Raw genomic sequence first — 20,000 nt, forward strand, 5'->3', positions numbered from 1 at the left:
AGACGGAGTACATGTGCGTAAATGAGAGGGAGGGTGGTGGTATGGTGCAGTTGCAAGGAGTTGAGGTGGGGAAGGTGGATTGGTTTAAATACTTGGGATCAACTGTCCAAAGTAACGGAGAGTGTGGGAGAGAAGTGAAAAAGAGAGTGCAGGCAGGATGGAGTGGGAGAAGAAGAGTAGGAGTGATTTGTGACAGAAGGGTAGCTGCAAGAGTGAAGGGGAAAGTATACAAGACGGTAGTGAGACCAGCTATGTTGTATGGTTTGGAGGCGGTGGCACTAACAAAAAGACCGGAAGCAGAGCTCGAGGTGGCAGAGTTAAAGATGCTGCGATTCTCGTTGGGAGTGACGAGGATGGATAGGATAAGAAATGAGTGTATTAGAGGGACAGCGCAGTTGGGACGGTTTGGAAACAAAGTAAGAGAGGCGAGATTGAGATGGTTTGGACATGTGCACAGGAGGGAAACGGAGTATATCGGGAGAAGGATGTTGAAGATGGAGCCACCAGGCAGGAGGAGAAGAGGAAGGCCAAAGAAGAGGTTCATGGATGCGGTGAGGGCGGACATGCAGGTGGTTGGAGTGTCAATGGAAGATGTGGAGGATAGAGCGAAATGGAGACAGTTGGTCCGCTGTGGCGACCCCTAACGGGAGCAAGCCGAAAGAGGAAGAAGAAGATATGTATATATATGTATATATATACATATATACATATACATACATATACATACATATATATACATATATATATGTATATATATATGTATATATATATATATGTATATATATATGTATATATATTTATATATATATATATATATATATATATATATATATATATACATATATATATATATATATATATATATATATATATATATATATATATATATATATATATATATATATATATATATATATATATATATATATATATAGCTCAACTCTGAGCTCCGTCTCCTTCGCCGTCCGATCCCCGCAAACACACGACTCAGACTCCACGACTTCGACCACGACCTCCATCTTCACTCGACCAGCCCAGCTGCGAGTCGCCTTGTGCTCGTGTCTTTATAGACCGGGGGAGGAGTGTGTCTGTAAATTCACGGATCGAAACGCGCTTGGAGGCGGGGCCACGCCACCCAATGTTCAGCCATTGGTCGGGCAAAAAGGGGGCGTGAGCCTCTCTTGATCCGAATTTCCTCCTTCAAGGAATCCACATGCATCGCGCTTGGGGGCGGGGCCACACTACCCGACGCTCGCCCATTGGACAGAGGAAAAGGGGGCGTGAACTTCCCCTGATCCGATTTCCTCTCCCGTAAAGGCATCCATTTACTCGCGGCTCGACGCGTTCGGCAACAATCACCAAACGGGCCCTGGACAGCATGACGTTCGGTGTTGACAGGTGGTGTGGTTGATGGTTGTGGAAGGAGAAAGGCGAAGGTGGTGGGGGTTTGCTGTGGTGGTTTGGTTGTTGGCGGGCATCGTTTGAGAATAGGGGTGAGGCGATGCTTGCGGGGTGGGGTTGTGGAGGTGAAGGTAGTGGCGGTTTGGTGTAGTTGTTCGGGGGCGTTGTTGGTGGTGGCGATTTGGTTGTTGGGGGTGATTGGTCCAAAATAATGATAGATACAGAAAAATGGCTGACTCAAAGTGTCGCAGCCAGGATGAATCACACATATTCCCTCTAAACAACGGGTGTGGACTAACTACACATGAACTTATCGACATATCTAACCTAAGAACCTTTCTGGTGTATTGCAAATTTCCACAGCCGTAACAATATGATCCGTATGTTTAGGAGATCCGTCTAAAAAGTAACAGGATCGACTTCACAGAAACTTTATTCCAAAAAATATATTAAAATCACAGCTTGTGGCCTTCAACATAGTTTCCCTCCAGTCTCACACACTTGTACATCCTCTTCTTCCACGCTTCGATGCACCCTCGGAAGGCTTCTTCTGGAATCCTCCGGAGCGCCATCATCACGGAACTTTTGATGGCCTCCACATCAGGAAAATGGTTCCCCTTGATCCCCCCCCTCCCTTGAGCTTGGGGGATAGGAAAAAATCACAAGGGGCCAAGTCTGGTGAATACGGGGGTTGCTCCAGAGTTGGCACGTTCCTCTCCGCCAGAAACTGTCGGATGTTCGGGGCACTGTGAGCAGGGGCGTTGTCATGGTGGAGCATACAGATGTTGTTCTCCCACAGATCCCCCCTCCTCTTGTCCCAGACTGATCTCATGAGGCGCCGGAGGATCTCCTTGCACACGTATTGATTCAATGTTTGACCCTGTGGTGGAAACTCGAAGTGCACGATGCCCTTGATGTCAAAATACGTGATGAGCATCACCTTGACCTTCGACTTCGACATCCTTGCTTTCTTTGGTCTTGGTGATGCCGGACTTTTCCACTGCCGACTCTGCCGTTTGGTCTCAGGATCGTATTCGAATATCCACGATCATCGCCAGTAATGACTCTCCCGAGCAGGTCTGGATCATCCTCGAGGCGCTCGATAATGTCTTGACAGACAGTGACTTTGCTGTTTCTGGTCCTCGGACAACAACTTGGGGACCATCTTTGCGCACACCTTGCGCATTTCGAGATTTTCAGTGATGATGCCCCAGACAGTGTCCTTGTTGATGGAAAGCTCCTCAGCAATCATCCGCACCGTGAGTCGACGATCTGCACGCACCATCTGCTTCACACGCTCAATGTTGTCCGCTGTTCTGCTCGTTGAAGGTCTTCCAGATCATGTATCATCTTCAATCTCCTCCAATCCCTCTTTGAACCTCTTGTGCCATTCAAATGCACGTGCACATGACATTGTTTCTTCCCCGTAGACTTGCTGCAGCATTGCAAAGGATTCGGAAGGTGTTTTGCCAAGCGTGGCAAGAAACTTCAGATTGGCTCTCTGCTCACGACTCATAGCACGACGACTCAGACTAGACAATGTTTAAAGCACGACCCGTAAAAAAGAATCACACAATTAGCGCAGTCAACCATCACCAATCATATATATTGCTGGAATGTTGCGAAAGACTGTGACGCAACCCGTTCATTCAAGTTGTGTAAGTGGAGCACACAGCAGGCTCATTCCCGTTACCTTTTAGACGGACCTCGTATGTGTTTATGTATATGTGTATATGTGTATCTGCATATATGTGTGTATGTATATCTGTGTATATGTGTATATGGTCGATTGTCACGAAACTGCGTCAAACAGGTTTTGGGGCTCTACTGCTCTTAATATATTGGTATAAATAACATATATATGCTGTATGTATACGTTTTGATCACACCTTTCAGGGGATACCTAGTTTTATATGTTTTTGATGAACACTCTCAAAACTAGGAGAAATAATGTGTCATATTTTAGGTATTTAAAAAAAAAATTTGCAATAATTATTATAAATTGCATTTTATAAGTGCATCAGGGTATGTTAGGCATCCAAATATAATTTAATTATGATGCCATATATGTGTGTATATGGTCGATTGTCACGAAACTGCGCCCTTTAGGGTCCGGAAGACATCTGCACCAAATTAAGGCTATAATTATAAGTTTCTGTGGTCTTACAGAAAACATGTTGAGGGATCCATGGGAGAATTTGGGCACCTTAACTCCGAAAATTGAAATTTTCACAATGCATTTGAATTATGTGTGGTGACTGCTTGAAACCATGAGTATGCATCTAATTAATCACAGGAAGAAGCAGTTACTTCTGTGTAATATATAACTGACCTATTATATATCAGTTTTTATCTATATACAATAAGTATGTGCTTGCGATTCAGTAATAAATGTGACTGAGAAACTGTTTTGTTTAAAAGTAGAACATAATTGCATTTTGTGTTATTAAAAATCAATTTGTTTTTTATAAACATGACCTTATATCAGTTCTCACCATTACCGGGGCAGTTCGGTGTTCATAAATAAATACATCTTAGGCTATCTAGAAGAGTCTGGGTGGTCAAGTAAGGTATGACTTGTGCACACAGGACATCAATATTTAAAGTTGGAGTAGATATATTAATGCGTATTCATGGTTTCATTTAGATTTATATCAGTTATTTTCTCTGTAAAATAGAGTAACTTAGAATTGAGAATACTGATCCACCATAACATATTACAAGGTATTTATATGCTTATCAAACACTCTATCCTCTCAACTAAGAAGGTGTATGTGGCAAATGATTAAACAAAATTTTTTCATTAATACATTAAGGTATACTCATGGTTTCAAATTTAATGATAAATGATTGACACAAATGTTCCTGAAATAACAAACATTTAATTTGAGGCATGTAAAATCATGAAATACAAGCACAAGTAAAACATCTGTGTGGGAAGGCCTTAGTATCTTGAAATAATGAACATATGCTCTGAAGAAATGATGCATACTCATGGTTTCATGCATATGCATGGTTTCAGGTTAGGCAGAAATTGCAATAAATTGAAGGGTGATGCATCCACAGATTTGGAATTAAGCATATATTAAGGGTGATGTATTACCCTTATGGTAACTTAATATCTCTTACTAATGTTTTAATCCCTGGACACAGTGAATAATCAAAAGGCATACTCATGGCTTCAGTAGAAACTGCCCCAAATCAGGTTTATCTCACAATTTATTGTATTATCAAGTATATCTATTCAAAACATGGTTTATGCAAATTGCCTTAACTATTTTGCAAAGTTTACTGTGATAGAACTGTTTTATAGGTATATTCTATGTAGGATTAGTGCACAGAAAAGAGTGTATACTCATGGTTTCACATAAATTCCGCATCATAAAAATGTTTGCCAAAATATAGGGTCTATACCAAACATATTCATGTTTGTGTCAATATATATATATATATATATATATATATATATATATATATATATATATATATATATATATATATATATATATAGTGTGTGTGTGTGTGTGTGTGTGTGTGTGTGTGTGTGTGTGTGTGTGTGTGTGTGTGTGTGTGTGTGTGTGTGTGTGTGTGTGTGTGTGTGTGTGTGTGTGTGTGTGTGTGTGGAAGTTGCTGACTTTGGCTATGATCTCAACACGTGGATGAGTTTCAGGAGATGGAACGGAGACCTATCAGATCTCAAAATGTTTGCGTTTTCCACACTACTTATACAAAGCAATATCCATACGACTCATCATACCAAAGCCAGTTGGTTAAGCAGACAGTGTTGTATGAAAATGGACCATGATGTATGAATTTTCACAGTTCTGTCCTCGAACTATCATTTAACATCCAGTAAATGATGCTTACCACTGTCTTTTATAGGCTTCTCGGTGCACAGAAAGAGATGTGAGTCAGTGTTTTCTCGTGGCAGATAAAGTGAGTATTATTTTTGATTCATTCACTTAAATCTTTCTTTATACGTTGTGGCTTGTAAAGATCCATTTGATCAATTATTTCTCTGCCTGTTGATTTACATGCTGCTTTGTGAGCGAGGTGTTAGATACAGCAATACTATCATGTGTATTAAACATTAGGTCTTGTGTACCTAACCATTTCTGGTTTTGGTGAGGACTAGAGGAGTCATCGTGCTCGGTCAGGGCGAGCAGCCTTGGACCCGCAGGTTCGATTATCGTGTTGTTTGATTGAATTTAAACGTTTATTTGTGACATGTCAGGTCAGGTTAGATCTATGACCTGCTAGAGGTACCATGTAAACCTGTACTAACCTGTTCCATGGTCGGGTTGGAGGCGACTAAGCCGTCTCCCCCACCAGGTTTTCTGGAGAGCAGGGTGTTTGGATATGGACACCCAGCAGGATTAAAAACAAAACCTGTCAAAGGGCGGAGGAGCTCCTTGTGAGCCAACGGCCATCCATATCTCGTGCCCAACTGTATCTGCGGACGTCCTCCTGCAGTTGGGTTACTTTTTATTAGGAGGTTGGTGGCAGGATTTGCACTCCAGCCACCGTAAAACCCTTCATTCCGCAAAACAGAAAAACGCAAAAAAAATCTGAAAACCCACTCCGTGGGAGTACCTCCAGTGCAGCTTCCCTTCACAGGGCAGCTCACCAGATGATGGCTTTGGGGCAAAGCCTTCGGGACCCCCAATCTTTGATGAAAGGAGGGAAACCATGGGGTAACTTCCCTGGGTCAGATTGCAGGAGAGTGTGTCAGAGTGGTGATGAGGTGTCGTCCACCAGATGACGGTCTCCTTGGGTTAACCTGAGGCGGTCCCTTGGGGTGGGTTCCTGGAATGTCCTATCCCTAAGAGAGGATGATCACCTGTCTCTGTTATCATCTGAGCTCAAGCGTTTGGACATCGGGATTGCAGCTCTCTGAGGTTCGGAGACCGGATTGCGGCGAGATAATGGTGGGTGGTTACACCTACTATTGGTATGGTCGCTCTGATGGTTACCATACTCAAGGAGTTGCTGTAGCTGTGTCCAATAAGCTGACCCCAATGATAATTGAGGTAACACCGATCAATGAGCATATTATGAGACTGAGGATTCGTCACTCCTTTGGTGTCATTTCCTTGGTCTCTGTTTATGCTCTGACTGAGGCGAGTGACCTCACCGTGAAGAACACATTCTATGCCACGCTTGAGTCTGTGGTTGATCAGTGCCCCAGACGAGATACACTTCTAGTCTTTGGGGATTTCAATGCATCGACTGGAACTGATAGGGATGGTTAGGAGACATGTGTTGCTCCCCATGGGTCAGGAACTATGAACCAGAATAGCACTAAGTTCCTTGACTTTGCAAGAAGTCATGGGCTTACAGGGGCGGGTTCATGGTTTCAGCGCCCACAAGCTCATCACTGGACTTGGTATTCCAACGCTGGTGGTGTGGCAAAGGAGATTGACCATGTCCTCATTGACGGTCGCTGGAGGATGATCCAGAACTGTAGGGTCTACCGGAGTGCTCAGTTCCTCAATACTGACCACCGGCTTGTTGTAGCAACTCTAAAGCTGCACCTTAAATCCTGTAGAATGGTACCATCCCAGCCGAGGCTGGATGTTGGCAAGCTCAATGATGAGAGAGTAGCTGAGGAGTTTGCGAACAGGCTGAGTGGACATTTGGGGTGTCAGGGTGCTTTGGGGGTCATGAAGAGTTGTGGAGTGCCTTCAAGACCACCTTCCTTGATGTTGCCGGTGGGTGTCTTGGAACTCACCGCAGGGCAAAGAAGAATTTTGTCTCTCAAGGGACACTGGATATCATTGACCAGGGTCGCAGGGTCAGGCTTCATGGCAGAGCTGAGCTGTTCAGGGAGCTGAGGCGTAAAACTGTACGTGCACTTAGGGTGGACAAGGAGGCCGATGTGCGAGGAATCTGTGAGGGGTTAGAGTATCACCTATGGACAGGTGATTCTCGTCCCGCTTACAGGGGAATCCGCGCATTGCGTTCATCCAAGCCCATCCCTCGGAGCACTGCAGTTAGAGCAGAGAGTGGTAGGCTCTTGACAGAGGAGTCTGACGTGAAGGCCCGCTGGGCCGGTTACTTTGAGCGGTTGCACCAGGCTGATCCCCTAGCTGTCGAGTTGGATGTCAAGGGTGTTACAATCCCTGTTGCTGACCCTCCAATCAACTGTGGTCCACCTTCACCTGTGGAAACACGGGCTGTGGTGAACCGGTTGGAACGGGGGTAAAGCTCCAGGGATCTGTGGCATCCATGCTGAACTTCTCAAGTCTGGTGGAAATGCTGCACTCGTGTCGGTGCATGCAGTTTTGTGCTCTGTCTGGAACACAGGCATCATCCCAACTGATTGGAGGAGGGGCCTTGTTGTCCCTCTCTGGAAAGGGAAGGGTGATCGCCAAGACTGCAACAACTACCGAGGGGTGACACTGTTCTCAGTGCCAGGCATGGTCTTTGCTCGGATAATTCTTGATAGGGTTCGCCACCATCTGATTGAGCACCAGCGTCCAGAGCAGTCAGGCTTTACACCAAAGAGGTCAACGATTGACCGTATCCTTGCTCTTCGTGTCCTCACCGAATGCAGACGAGAGTTTCGGCAGGGGCTGCTTGCAGCCTATGTTGATCTCTGTAAAGCATTCGATTCAGTGAATCGGGATGCCCTCTGGAGGATTCTTGGTCTTCGTCGGGTGCCACCAAAACTGATTGATCTGATGTCTGAACTCTACTCTGGTACTTTTGTGCTGTGAAGTGTGGTGGTACCATCTCTGACTTATTTCCAGTTGTTACTGGAGTTCGTCAGGGGTGTGTACTGGCCCCCACACTTTTCACCACTTGTATGGACTGGATTTTAGGGAGGATGTCGGAAAGATCAAGCTGCGGTGCATCGTTTGGGAATGTCAAGATCTCAGACCTTGATTTGGCAGATGATGCAGTCATCTTTGCAGAGACTTTAGATATCCTTTTGGGGGCCCTCAAGGTGCTGAATGAGGAGTCGGAGCCTTTGGGATTATGGGTTTCTTGGGTCAAAACTAAGATCCAGGCTTTCGCTGACATCTTGGATGCTGCTGTGCTGTCTGTGTCTGTTTGTGGTGAGGATGTTTAGGTCATGGAGAGATTCACTTACCTTGGCAGAGATATTCATGTCTCAGCTGGCTGTGAGTCAGAGGTCAATAGACGTCTGGGTCGGGCCTGGGGAGTCATGGATTCACTGGATCATGGGATGTGGCGCTGCCGGTACCTGTGCCGGAGGACGAAAGTCCGAGTCTTCAGGTCCTTGGTGCTTCCAGTCTTGCTCTATGGATGCGAGACTTAGACTCTGACCAGTGATCTGAGATGGAGACTTAATTCCTTTGGTACCAGGTCTCTTCGGAGAATCCTTGGCTATCGCTGGTCAGATTTTGTGTCCAATGAGCGGTTGCTGAGAGAGACTCGGATGAGATTTGTTACCTGCATGGTCTGTGAGCGTCAGTTGCGGCTGTATGGACATGTGGCTCATTTTCCTGACGCTGATCCTGCTCACCAGATTCTCTCTGCGAGGGAGTCTCGTGAATGGAGAAGGCCAATGGGCCGACCATGTACCTCCTGGTTGCAGCAGGTTGACCAGCATCTCAAGGAGATGGGGATTGGCCTGGCATCTGCCTGTGGGGAGGCCAGACGGAGGCCCCTGGAGTACCGGCGGAAAGTGGACGCAGCGACGTGCTGTTCTGGCACATGCTCCCATACCTGACCTGACCTACCTTGAAGGCGAGGAGTAAAAGGGAAGAGATGAGGGTATCAAGTACAACAGAGCAGAGAGGAACGACATTCCCTCTTTTGTGTCCATTCGATAAATTTTCGTTGTCATTCATTTTATCACACATTGATATTCCCAAATTTGATTGTTCCACAAATTATATTTCACTTGTCAATTGAAAGATGGGAAATAAAGCCTGGATTGTCAGGTCAGGCCAGATCAGATCTGTGACTTCATACAGGTACCATATAAACCTGTACTCACCTGTTTCCTGGTCGAGTTGTTGGCGAATAAGCCATCTCCCCCACCAGGTTTGTTGGTGAGGAGGGTGTTTGGTTATGGACACCCAGCAGGATTAAAAACAAAACCTCTCAAAGGGCAGAGGAGCTCCATGTGAGCCAATGGACATCGATATCTGGTGCCCAACTGCACCTGCAGACGTCCTCCTGAAGTTGGGTTACCTTTTCCTCTGTGTTTGGTGACAGGATTTGCACTCTGGCCACTGTAAAACCCTTCATGCCGCAGAACACATAAAAGACGCAAAGAAAAGTCTCCGTTTTCACGAGTATAAATTTCACACCCATTTCACGAGTATAAATCTGTTTTGTGAATGAGATGTAATTTTGATCTGTATTAGGAATTGCCATTTTCTTTCCAGGAGTCTTACTTCGTTCTTTTATAAAGAGATGCATAACATAATGACAATTATTATGAAGAAATACATGTATGAATGTAAGGATTCCATAATTAAGATTACAATTATTATGAACTTCTCCTCTATATTACCCCGTTATATGTCAATGATCTCTCACCCTTTTATCAGTTTTTACCAAAGCCTCTGAGCACATATGACAAATCCTTGCTTCTTCAAGTTCTTTCTCTTCATTTAGAGATAAGTTAAGGGGTTTATTTGTTCTTGACATAATTTTGGTTAGCATAATACAATCATCCTCAATCCTTTTAACAAATTCATCAGCAGCATCAGCTGCTCTATACAACTCCAACTTATCATATTTACTTCCTACAGATGATTAAATGTAATAACAAAAGGCACAAGGGATATGCTTTTGATATATTTTTTAATATCATCAGTCTTTTCCAATGATACTCTCAAAATCAGCATACATTACAAATGTGTGTTTTTTACATTTATTTGTTTCATTAAAAACAACTTTCTCTCTTGGCATCTCAACAACTGCTGCTTTATGATTAGAGCAATACTTTAAATGTTTATCAAGTCTTTGTTGAGATTGAAAGATATTTAGACATCTCTTACAAGGATATGCTTTATGCTTTCATTTATAAACTTGACTACGTACGTACCAATCTAGAAAAGTTTTTGATATAAGCATATTGAGTGGTTTCTTTATTAATGAATAGTGAAATATAGGAGATCTACATGCCGGTCATTTGTCCAATTATGATTGGATATCGTATTACTAACGCTTAGAATTTGGACTTTGTTTTTATCAGTTAAACCATAAACATTTATTAATAGGTTATTCCTATTCTCAAACTTTGTTATATCTTTTAAGCTCATGGATTCTCCTCTAGAGATGCCTAGATCCCCAATTTCTAATTTATTCTCGTATTTCTTATACTTTGAAACTCTTTAACAGTCCCTTTCCTGTGGATAAAGATGTGCTAAGATACTCCAGAGAAAGCATTTATCAGTATTTTTAATAATAATTATTGCCTTTTTATTCTTTATATCCTTCAGTGAATCAATATAAGAAGAAGCCTTGAGCAGAGTGGATTTAAGAATATGAAGATCGATATATGAAACATTCCCAATGTTGAACCCATTACCTTGTTGTTCTTCTAATTCAAATATAATAAGCTCTTCAAAGATCAGAGATTTAAGGATGCTATCAGTTGATGTAATAAGGTGTGGTGGATTCGTTCTCATGTATTTTTCTTCTAACATTATCTTCTCTTGAGAAGGTAAAGGAGGCTCCAATGTATATTTTGAATGATTTATGCTTTTTCAACATTCTACTACGAACCTTGATAATTGAATCCTTTGAGTTATGAATCGCTTCCCAAATGGATCTAACACTAATATTAAATCTTATAAGTTTTACCTCTATCCGATCTTTAAAACATCTTTGAAGAGTTGTTATTTCATATGGTTTTGTCTCAATGACATCTCCCTCTAATCCAATTTTCTTCTTATTTCTCTTAAACTTTCTCTGAATGTTTATGTGTTTTTGTGATTGAAGGTGTTTTTTGTAACTCTCTTTTAAGACATCCTTAGAACAGACATCACAATGTTTTGTTTCTCGTTCAAATGGAGATATTTGTCTGAAAAGATTGAATGTGTGTTTGTTGGTTTGAAGGTGTTTTTTATAACATATATTCATGATTATAAACGTCACAGTACGTTGGATTCACCATATTTATATAGCAAAACTTTGCTTAAAATATAATTTTCTTGATGAAAATTCCATTTAATTTATAGGTGAATCTTTGCTGAAAACCATTTTACCCACCAACTTTTTCATTTAATAAATACAAGGCATCAAGACACAAAATACAAGTTTCAATCAATCTCTACATTTGTAAGAGAAACTGAGAAATATGTCGAGGATATAAAATTGAATAAAGATAAATATAACAAATATTGGATAAAAACAATTATGGTGAATAATACGAGTTCTTCAATTTCCTTCAGTGGAAGGGCTTTTAGTATAACTGGAAGAACATCAATTAAAGTAGCTCTAACAAAAGTTTCTCCTCTCCTTCTGGCAATATATTCAAAACTAGAAAAAGCAATGAAACAAGAAAAAGTATCAAAAAATAAAAACCTTATGGATGAAGCTTTACAAAGAAAAGATAAGACCATCAGCAATATGCAAGGAGAAATTTGTATTATTTTCAACAACCCTAAAGATGTAAATCTTGATGAAATAAAGGATGTAAATATATCAGGTGAAATGACATTTCATTCAGTAGGAGTTAAGGACCATTTTGAAATTACCTTTAATATTAAAAAAAATGCAGTAGTTGAATCTGTTAATGAAAAAAAGTATTGTTGCAGTTCTCGGAACAGCATGCATCCAACAGCCAGTGGTCTCAAGACAGTTATTCCATGAATATATGTGTAGATAGTCCCTTTCCTTTTGTCTAGCAGGATAACCGGGGCGCGCGTTGCGATGATCTCATAGCTCGGTTTGCTTACATCATTTTTTTCTTCCTTTCGTCTCTACTCTTCTTTTCTGATTATTCCTGAGGTAAATCTGAGCCACGTGCGCCTTCATTTTGAGATGGGCCCTCACGGAGGCCAGCGCGTGCGGTGCCGCTGCGAGGAAATGATGACGCGCGGGCATTAACAGTGCAGAGTCCTCGTTCCCAAGCGAGCCCGAAACGCAATGTGTGCAGCGAGTAATGCAGTGCACTTGGCAGTCCGGGATTATCGACTCGAGCTTTCGATGATCTGGGAAAGATTGCCGGTTGCAATAAAAAGGCATACGAATGAATATCTCTTAAGAGGCTGCAAGAATGGTATTTTTCACAACACAGGAAACAGCCAGCACGACGCCCACACTGCACGAAATGCGTACGGAGGCCGATGAAGGCGACCCCATGCCACGTTGGGTGGGATACGAGTGTTCGGAGTAAAAGCAGTGCCTTCCTCTTCAACCAAATATCTGATACATATCGGTGTTCACCCCGCGCACACGCTAGCAGAATCGGGTGAATGCAAGCACTGACCACGTGTGTAATAGCCGAACCACGTGCACTGTATGGAATGTGCTCGAAGGCAGACAGGTACACCATTCACGAAACATGCATGGATTTATCCATAACAATGTACCTTCGGCCCTTGCTGGCAGCAGCGGATTCCCCACGGATGGTGAACGTCTTCTCGTCTCTGCAACCATCAAAGCTGCGATCGAGCCGGGGAATGTTGTACAATGCGGGCCACGTTGACGCGCACAGAGTGGGCGCGTTGATTGGCGCTGGTCAGACGCCCGAGTCTGGATCTTCCCGTGTCTGGAAAAACCATACACAGAGTAAATTTTAGGAAAACCGACCAAGATAATTGCATGATTTATTTTAATGGAGAAATTATATCCATCAGAATTCACCTACGTGAAGTTTTCCAATAAATAAATAAATGCGATGGTTGTTGTGAGGAAACACGAGTTGGGAAAATATAAAATAATTACAGGGGATGGGATGTTCCTTTCCCCATACTATAAGGGTGAAGCTATGTATCTTAGTAGAGGATACTATAAACCTAAGAGACAACGGGTGTAGGACATCAATTTTGAAAAAAAGGAGATGGGATAATTTAATCCTCGAATGGGTATACGTTCAAATATTCTTAAACATAAACACCGAAGTGGTTCAACAGCTTCTGCTGTGGGAAATGTAGCGGGTGCTATAAAGATTATAAAAGACACCCAAAAGGAATCCCATAAATTGCAAGCAATAAAAGAAATTAAGAAAGGTAAAACTCAGTTGTTTCCCCAAGAACGACAGAAAATAATTCAAATACTTGGGTCAGGGTTTCAAAAGTTTTAACATCTTTTTTTCTGAAATAAATACAAGTATGGAAGCAATTGATATTATCTATGATTTGGATGATACCATTGTCATCTCAAACTCCACTAAAAAAGAAAACTACTTCAAGGTAAATGCGATAACTGGAACAGACTGGAATACAAATGGAACAAAAAGTTTTTCAACAAATAATCAACAAACTTATTTGAATCGAGCCAAAAGTTTCTTGTTGTGTAAATTTACATTCACTGATGCTGCAAATAACACAAACGCTACACTCGTAAATGATTTCTTCTGGAAAATGTTTGATTGTGTTTGTTTGTACATTGGAACACAAGAAGTTGAAGCGGTTGATTATGTCTCTGCTGCATCTGAAATGATGAAGTTTACACTATATTCATTTTGTGATAGAATGGGAAAGGGGGTTGTCGAAGGTTTTATTCCTGATGTGCCAACGGGAACAAACACAGACCCTGATTATCGTCAAAGCAAAGGAATTTATAATGATGATGCAAAAGCAGGTAATAGTTTTACTCTGGCAGTTCCTCTTAAAGGTACATTTGAATTTTGTGATCAGGATAAAGTTCTGTATGGACTTAAAATTAGATTTCAACTGCAAAGGAATGATAATGAAAATAGATTGCTTTTTGGTGCTGCTAATGCTTTTGGTGCTGAAAATAAATTTGTAATTGATGAAATTAGTTGGTATATTCGTGAATATACTCCTAATCTTAAAACAGAAGAGATGTTGAATATAAGACTTAACTTAAAGAAACCACTCAATGTATAATACTTCAAAAGAAGATGCCAACACGTTAAACTGAACCAAACCACTTACATGTGGAATTTTGGTGTTCTGGAAGGAAAGCCACTATACCTGTGGCTCATTTTTTTAGAAACCAGATGGAGATACTGCTACTGATAAGAACAATGCATTGAGTGATAATGCTAAGGTGAAACAACTTCGTGTTTCTCTAGATGGAACATTTTATCCACGAGATAGATTGGAAATTGATTGGGGAAAAAATGATTATGCTGAAGCATACAAGTCTTACCAAAAGGTGTGTGAAAGCAATGGAAATAAAGAACCCATTTTGGAAATAAAGACGGCATTTAAAAACCTGTAAACAATCTACGTGATTGACGTGAGCGCTCAAAAGGAAACTATAAAGTCTAATAGAGTAGATACTTCCCCATGCATTGAAAGAGGAGCGAGTGAAGAAGTTGATACATATTGTTTGCTTTTGGAAGAAACAGAAATACAGATTCATACAGATAATGGTGTCATGATAAGTCTCACATTATTTTTTGAAAAATAAATGAATAGTAAAGTGCTAACTGGGGTATATGTTAATCAAATGAGTCTTAATAAACTATCATCTTGTATTCAAAATCAAAAGTCTTGTATGATTAACGTTTATACAATTCAGAGAAAAGGAGCAGTAAGAATTGATGTTTTGCTCACAAGAGAACAGGTGAAAATCTTGAACGATACTGGCTCACTTAAAATTAAAATGTCAAAACCAATGTTGAAGAAATATTCAATGAGAGACAAGTGGAGGAATTCTCCCATTTCTAATTCCTTTATTTGCTGGTGTAAGTGCAGCTGGAACAGTGACAGGTGGTTAATTCAGCAGCGGTGAAAACTGCCAACGAAAGGCAGGCTCAACTCCGGGCTCAAAAAGAGTTGGAAAAACATTACAAAGAGTTGGAGAAACAAATTAGTGGAAGTGGTGTAATTGTAGATTTTTCTGAAAAACTTGAAAGCCTACCTGATAAATCGAGCTGGTTAGTTGGAGATATGCTTTCTTCTATCGCACAAGCAGGTGAAAAATTAATTAAGCGGGGTAATAGATTATATCTTTCTCATCAATAAATGAGTGTTCATCAGTGGTTTCAAGATTTTGGAAAGAATACAACATCAAATTTAGAACTTGTCAAATATAGTAAGAAATTAAAAATTGAAAATGTGGTTATATGTATGAGAGATGAGTTAACAAACTTGTCTTAATATACAAAGAATATTATTATGAATTTAGAAGATAATAATGGAAACGGTTCTCATTGGGTTTTTGTTTATAATAATCAGCTTTAAACTTATTGTGATAGTTATGGTCTTCCACCACCTGTTGAAGTCATGAAATTCTTGCAGAATGGTGTTTATCAAAGATTTCAAGTCCAATAATTAAATTCCAAGTGTTGTGGTCAATTACGTCTATATGTATTATTTCAAATCAACAAAAATAAAAAATTTTATGATGTTATTTTTAATCTAATATAAATGACTTATGTTGGAAAAGATGGTTCTACCTTTGGTGTATCCCAAGAACTGGATATTGATTTGTCAAATTATGATAAAAAGGCACAGGCTGAATGACAGAAATATACAGTAGTATAGCAAAAAATATTAATATGAAAAATGCTTATAAATCAATAAATTATCCAAGCTTGACTGATGCAAATGACTTGGTGAGATTAAGTGATTTATCACAACATTTATATCCTGAAATAAAACAACTGTGTATTCCAAAGATACAGAAGTGTTGATTTTTATCTCCAGGTCATACAGAATTCACAGTTCCAATTAAAATAAAATTTATAAAGAAGGGCATATCGTTTGTATGAGAATAGAATATTGGGGATATAATATGAATGATTTATGGTATAATTGGTCATTTAAAATAAACCTCGAAGACCTGAAAGAATTAAATCAGTCTCATAAGGAAGAATATTATCCACTTGGTGCAGAGAATGAGATTTGTAGGAGCACGATTAGCAAACAACAAATAAAATAATTTAATAAGGCTAAAATCAATAATGGTTTTGCTATAGCTTATATCATGAAAACACAAAGAACAAGATTATATATAGAAACTAAGGGAATACAAACTGATTTAACAATGGGAAGATGGGGAGGTGTTAAATTTCATCATATTATTCTGTCATATATTTCTGATACATAAATGACAGCAAGAAAGCTTCAAGAAAATTATCATTTCTGTGTCCAAGCATGCCTACAAGAAAAGGGTATTCGGTATTTTAATAAATATGTTCTACAACATAAGAATGGCATATTTTCAATAAAAGTTTGCCTTTATACTGATGTTACTAAACCAACAACTTTGGATTTCACAAAAATTTTAAATAATGAAAGAATTTTATAGTTGAGAAAACACAAGGCTCTTTTAGAAATTCAGAAGAAATTTTATTGGTTTCCTGTTGTGAAAAAAAAAAATTTTGGATGCAAGAATATCAAGAAATGCATATGAATATATTAATGAAATTCTATGGGGTGAAAGTGGTTCATGGATAGTAAGGGATGAGGAAGGAGTTGAAGAAACTGAGGCAAGAGAGGAGGAGAAGGAGAAGAGTGAGGAGGAGGCAAGGGAGAAGAGAAAGAAGGAGGAGAAGGAGAAGAGAGAGAAGGAAGAGAGGGAGAAAAGAGAGGAAGAGGAAAGAGAGAGGGAGGAAAGAGAGAGAATGAAAAAATATAAAAATATGGAAACCAGTGAAATTAAAAAAAACTGGAGGTATTACAGAAAATAAATCGATATCAACGCACTGAGGAGGAAAACAAAGAATTGACAAGTCTTGTAAAAACATATGCATCAAGAGTATTAACATCGATTTCAGGGAGAAGATTTTAACGAGAAAGTGGAGATAAAGAAGGGAAAGAAGAAAAAGATTATATTATTGAGGATGTTGGTGTAATTGACTTTAATTAAAGTTTTACATTTTTTTCTTCAATAAATGGAGGAGAGAGTGAAGACATTTCTGGGGATTCTTTATGTTTTAAAAATTAAGATTCAAATGTTCATGTTGGAAACTAAAAAGGTTTTCGCACTCTGCAGGAATTTTTCTCATAAATAAATGAGTTATTGTCTCAAATGTAAAAAGAAAACCAAGAGTAAAAATATCTCGTAAGTTAAAAGTAAAATGATAGGGTTATACAAAAAGGCATATGTTCGGTGTGTGGCTCTAAAAAGAATAAATTCATCTCCAAACACAAACCCTGAGGAGATATACAAAAGTTTTTCTCAGGAAGTAAATTTACAACAACCGGAATAGCAGGGGAATTACATCTACTAGGGTATTCTTTCTGTGGTCCAGGAACAAACTTGAATAAAAGATTAGATGAGCTGACAATCCTAAACCTTGGTCAAACCAAAAATAGAGTTGATGAAGTGTGTATGAGGCACAATATTGATTATGGAAATAGCACGAAATTGGAAGAAAAGCTCGAAGCGGATCAAGAAATGTTTTATAATTTATTTTTGATACAAAATCCAACCTTGAGAGAAAAAGTTGATAGGTTCATCGTGAAGAAGATGATCAATGCTAAATTGAAACTTGAGCTTGGAAATTCAAAAACCTTATAGGCTCTAATGATGTCATTAAGATTGAAGAGCAATTAGCTGATGAATTACAGAAACCAATAATCACAAAGTTTAATAGAAGGAACTTTTATTCCAAGGAAGTTGATTATATCTGGTCCGCTGATTTGATTGAACTCAATAATGATAAGGGGTACAAGTATGCTTTAACCGTTATTGATTTGAGGAGTAGAAATGCGTGGGTTGTCCCTTTAAAAAACATAACAGGTAATACTCTTATGTTAGCCTTTCAACAGATATTTAATAAAACCAAGAGAAAACCTAAAATATTGTGGACTGATGAGGGTACAGAGTTCTAAAACAAAACATTTATGAATTTTCATTAAAATAACAGCATTACATTATACAGCACCTTTAATGAAGGAAAAGCGGTTGTTGTTGAGTATTTCAATCGCACTTTAAAAGAGACTATAAAAAATTCACTCAACTCGGTTCTCAACAATGGTTATATTTAATTCAGGACATTGTAGATAAGCACAACGATACTATTCATACCTCAACGAACACCAAGCCATCAGAAACATTTACATAATTAGAATATGAAAAAGAGATTTATGTCAGAAAGCCCAAGTTCAAAGTTGGTGATATAATAAGAATACACAGGTGGAAATCTTATTTTGAAAAAGGTTATACCAAGCGATGGACAAATGAACTTTTAAAAATTGTTGATGTAATCGGTACAGTTCCTTGTAGTTATAAATTATGTGAATTGGAAGGGGAAGAGATTTTAGGTTCATTGTATTCACAGGAATTACAAAAGACAAAGATAATAAATTGAATTTTTTTTTTTCAAAAACTGACTCCACCGCGTTTTTTGACTCCGCCCTTTGGAGCTACCGCTGCAATATTTTTAATTGATGAATAAATTAAGTTTTTCCTGTAAACATACTCTTATTATGACTACTCAATTTAATTAAATAAATTATCACATGAAAGGGGCGAAGCCCAGCACCCGGCGGGGGGGGGGGAGTAGTGTCAAAGAGGAGTGCTATCATGAAGTAATGTTTACCAGTTTGAAAAGGAGAAATATGAGTGAGCGTAAGCGAGCGAATATTGCAACTTTGAGAAATGGTAGACATTAGTGTCTACTATTAGACATTAATGGTAGACAATGGAAGAGGCAAAGCCTCCTATTCGACATGACTCATGTGGGAAATAACTCCCGCTATACTATGCAAAGGTACTCCCGAGAAGGCATTCCCACAACAACATTAACTGGAAGTGTACGCGGTAGTGCATACCTCTGCCAGGCTGAACAGTTTACATTTTGTATCCCACTGATAGACTGGATACGGACCTTTCCCTCAATCTTATCAATTTGTACTTGTCACACACCCAACCTGTCCAACAAGTTTCGTCCAAATCCGTCCATAACCTTTTGAGTTATCCTCCTCACAGACAGACAAACATTGGTAAAAATATAACTTCTGCTCACTTTCCATGGTGGAGGTAATAAGTGATATTTTGTGTTTGCAGGACAAATCAGGAACATTGCAGAAGAAGGAAATCCTAGAAGTGTTGCAAAAAGCTTCGTATCCAATACCAGATAACTTTGACGAGATGCTGGACAGAGCAGACAAAAACAAGGATGGCAAGATTGATTTTCATGGTATGCTTGGAAATTCTCCTCATTATTTTTGACTTTGTGATGAATCCTTACCTAATTACTTTTATGCCATACTTTTGCATAATTAGTCATGATGAATATTGTTGGGAAATTATTTAATATCCTTGCTTGCTTGTCTCTGCAGAGTTTGCGCACATCTTTTCTAAAAACATGCGCTGAGGAAGGAAAAGCCCTTGCAAGCATTTTGTCATCCACAAATATGATGCATTCTTATTCATTCACGTAATTGCTTTAAACATCATTCCTTTTCAAACCTTTTCTCTGTTTCGCTGAATTTTTCATTTTTTATATCTTTTGAGCATGCAGCATGGATATCGTCCATTGTAATGTGAAACTCAAAATTTGTTTGCCTCCATCCTTCATA

General features: G+C 39.5%; 1 pseudogene across 1 annotated transcript in view; it reads left to right on the top strand.

Moving 5' to 3' along the window:
* LOC147011598 (uncharacterized) overlaps nt 1-20,000 on the top strand; it is a 28,015-nt pseudogene that overhangs the window by 7,931 nt on the left and 84 nt on the right. Inside the window, exons 2-4 of the transcript XR_015051561.1 lie at nt 5,284-5,337; nt 19,486-19,618; nt 19,761-20,000. The exon at nt 19,761-20,000 is cut by the window's right edge and continues 84 nt beyond it. The product of XR_015051561.1 is annotated as an uncharacterized LOC147011598 (transcript). The remainder of the gene's footprint in view (nt 1-5,283; nt 5,338-19,485; nt 19,619-19,760) is intronic.

This window comes from Eptatretus burgeri, chromosome 15, assembly GCF_056783735.1.
Source record: "Eptatretus burgeri isolate ZD-2024b chromosome 15, Ebu_testis_v1, whole genome shotgun sequence".
Taxonomy (NCBI): Eukaryota; Metazoa; Chordata; class Myxini; order Myxiniformes; family Myxinidae; genus Eptatretus; species Eptatretus burgeri.